Genomic DNA, 2,500 nt, shown 5'->3' with positions numbered 1-2,500 from the left:
AGTGAGTTTTGTACTTTTAAGCATCTAGTCGGCTAGACCTTGCAGTTTTAAAAGGCAATTGAGAAAGGGCTCACTTCCTGAACTTGGAGCACAAAAAAGCCTACAGCACCTGGTATTCCCAGGCGGTCTCCCATCCAGGTACTAACTAGGCCTGACACTGCTTAACTTCCGAGATCAGTCGAGATCGGGTGCATTCAGTGTGGTGTGGCCGTAGGCTCTAGGAATGCTAAGAATATTACTCTTATGCATTTGCATTTAGTAAGCTAAGCCATGCAGCCACTTGCAACATGATACCACGCTCATCGCTCATCGCTCGATCAGGCTCGATCAGGCGAGATATATAAGACTGGTGGGCCCATTCAGGACTCCTATGTCTGGTAGGATAACTTTAATTCATCCATCCTGTGTCTGTTGCAGGGAGGTGGAGAGAACAATCAACACAATAATGGTTTTCTTTCATGCCTCTTGAAGGACTCAATATTCTCTGTACTGCATTACATGTGAAAGTCGATTTATTACCCATGAACACACTACCTGTATGCTAATTCTATGTAAAAAGGTAGCTCCAGCCCTCATGATGTTGTCCAACATTTCCGCTATAAAACGGGATACAATTATTTTGGAAACATACCAAATTTGAAAAATAATTGAGAAGTTGCGCAATTACTAATCATGGAGCACAAAAAAGCCTACAGCACCTGGTATTCCCAGGCAGTCTCCCATCCAGGTACTAACTAGGCCTGACCCTGCTTAGCTTCCGAGATCGGGCGCATTCAGTGTGGTGTGGCCGTAGGCTCTGGGCCTAGTGAGTTTTGTACTTTTAAGCATCTAGTCGGCTAGACCTTGCAGTTTTGAAAGGCAATTGTGAAATGGCTCACTTCCTGAACTTGGAGCACAAAAAAGCCTACAGCACCTGGTATTCCCAGGTGGTCTCCCATCCAGGTACTAACTAGGCCCGACACTGCTTAGCTTCCGAGATCAGACGAGATCGGGCGCAATCAGTGTGGTGTGGCCATAGGCTCTGAGCCTAGTGAGTTTTGTACTTTTAAGCATCTAGTCAGCTAGACCTTGCAATTGAGAAATGGCTCACTTCCTGAACTTGGAGCACAAAAAAGCCTACAGCACCTGGTATTCCCAGGCGGTCTCCCATCCAGGTACTAACGAGGCCCGACACTGCTTAGCTTCCGAGATCAGACGAGATCGGGCGCATTCAGTGTGGTGTGGCCGTAGGCTCTGGTTCTTGTGAGTTTTGTACTTTTAAGCATCTAGTCGGCTAGACCTTGCAGTTTTGAAAGGCAATTGAGAAATGGCTCACTTCCTGAACTTGGAGTACAAAAAAGCCTACAGCACCTGGTATTCCCAGGCGGTCTTCCATCCAGGTACTAACTAGGCCCGACACTGCTTAGCTTCTGAGATCAGACGAGATCAGGCACATTCAGTGTGGTGTGGCCGTAGGCTCTGGGCCTAGTGAGTTTTGTACTTTTAAGCATCTAGTCGGCTAGACCTTGCAGTTTTAAAAGGCAATTGAGAAAGGGCTCACTTCCTGAACTTGGAGCACAAAAAAGCCTACAGCACCTGGTATCCCCAGGCGGTCTCCCATCCAGGTACTAACTAGGCCTGACACTGCTTAACTTCCGAGATCAGTCGAGATCGGGTGCATTCAGTGTGGTGTGGCCGTAGGCTCTAGGAATGCTAAGAATATTACTCTTATGCATTTGCATTTAGTAAGCTAAGCCATGCAGCCACTTGCAACATGATACCACGCTCATCGCTCGATCAGGCTCGATCAGGCGAGATATATAAGACTGGTGGGCCCATTCAGGACTCCTATGTCTGGTAGGATAACTTTAATTCATCCATCCTGTGTCTGTTGCAGGGAGGTGGAGAGAACAATCAACACAATAATGGTTTTCTTTCATGCCTCTTGAAGGACTCAATATTCTCTGTACTGCATTACATGTGAAAGTCGATTTATTACCCATGAACACACTACCTGTATGCTAATTCTATGTAAAAAGGTAGCTCCAGCCCTCATGATGTTGTCCAACATTTCCACTATAAAACGGGATACAATTATTTTGGAAACATACCAAATTTGAAAAATAATTGAGAAGTTGCGCAATTACTAATCATGGAGCACAAAAAAGCCTACAGCACCTGGTATTCCCAGGCAGTCTCCCATCCAGGTACTAACTAGGCCTGACCCTGCTTAGCTTCCGAGATCGGGCGCATTCAGTGTGGTGTGGCCGTAGGCTCTGGGCCTAGTGAGTTTTGTACTTTTAAGCATCTAGTCGGCTAGACCTTGCAGTTTTGAAAGGCAATTGTGAAATGGCTCACTTCCTGAACTTGGAGCACAAAAAAGCCTACAGCACCTGGTATTCCCAGGTGGTCTCCCATCCAGGTACTAACTAGGCCCGACACTGCTTAGCTTCCGAGATCAGACGAGATCGGGCGCAATCAGTGTGGTGTGGCCGTAGGCTCTGGGCCTAGTGAGTTTTGT

At 46.8% G+C, this 2,500-nt stretch overlaps 6 non-coding genes and 2 pseudogenes across 6 annotated transcripts; all 8 read right to left on the bottom strand.

The window, feature by feature from the left end:
- Positions 1-97: 97 nt before the first annotated feature.
- Positions 98-216, bottom strand: LOC138538924 (5S ribosomal RNA). The gene has a single exon (XR_011287008.1). It is a non-coding gene; the product is annotated as a 5S ribosomal RNA (ribosomal RNA).
- A 470-nt stretch (positions 217-686) lies between these two features.
- LOC138545214 (5S ribosomal RNA) lies at positions 687-795 on the bottom strand (annotated as a pseudogene).
- A 106-nt stretch (positions 796-901) lies between these two features.
- Positions 902-1,020, bottom strand: LOC138549648 (5S ribosomal RNA). The gene has a single exon (XR_011293424.1). It is a non-coding gene; the product is annotated as a 5S ribosomal RNA (ribosomal RNA).
- Positions 1,021-1,113: 93 nt separating this feature from the next.
- Positions 1,114-1,232, bottom strand: LOC138550507 (5S ribosomal RNA). The gene has a single exon (XR_011294257.1). It is a non-coding gene; the product is annotated as a 5S ribosomal RNA (ribosomal RNA).
- A 106-nt stretch (positions 1,233-1,338) lies between these two features.
- Positions 1,339-1,457, bottom strand: LOC138540164 (5S ribosomal RNA). Its single transcript, XR_011288221.1, has one exon. It is a non-coding gene; the product is annotated as a 5S ribosomal RNA (ribosomal RNA).
- Positions 1,458-1,563: 106 nt separating this feature from the next.
- Positions 1,564-1,682, bottom strand: LOC138542229 (5S ribosomal RNA). Its single transcript, XR_011290216.1, has one exon. It is a non-coding gene; the product is annotated as a 5S ribosomal RNA (ribosomal RNA).
- Positions 1,683-2,145: 463 nt separating this feature from the next.
- LOC138545213 (5S ribosomal RNA) lies at positions 2,146-2,254 on the bottom strand (annotated as a pseudogene).
- Positions 2,255-2,360: 106 nt separating this feature from the next.
- Positions 2,361-2,479, bottom strand: LOC138548190 (5S ribosomal RNA). Its single transcript, XR_011292002.1, has one exon. It is a non-coding gene; the product is annotated as a 5S ribosomal RNA (ribosomal RNA).
- Positions 2,480-2,500: the final 21 nt, after the last annotated feature.

Source organism: Ambystoma mexicanum, unplaced genomic scaffold, assembly GCF_040938575.1.
Source record: "Ambystoma mexicanum isolate Mex_15411 unplaced genomic scaffold, UKY_AmexF1_1 Mex_scaf10, whole genome shotgun sequence".
Classification (NCBI taxonomy): Eukaryota; Metazoa; Chordata; class Amphibia; order Caudata; family Ambystomatidae; genus Ambystoma; species Ambystoma mexicanum.
The sequence above is the reverse complement of the archived record's forward strand: the minus strand, read 5'-3'. Positions and strand labels throughout refer to the sequence as shown.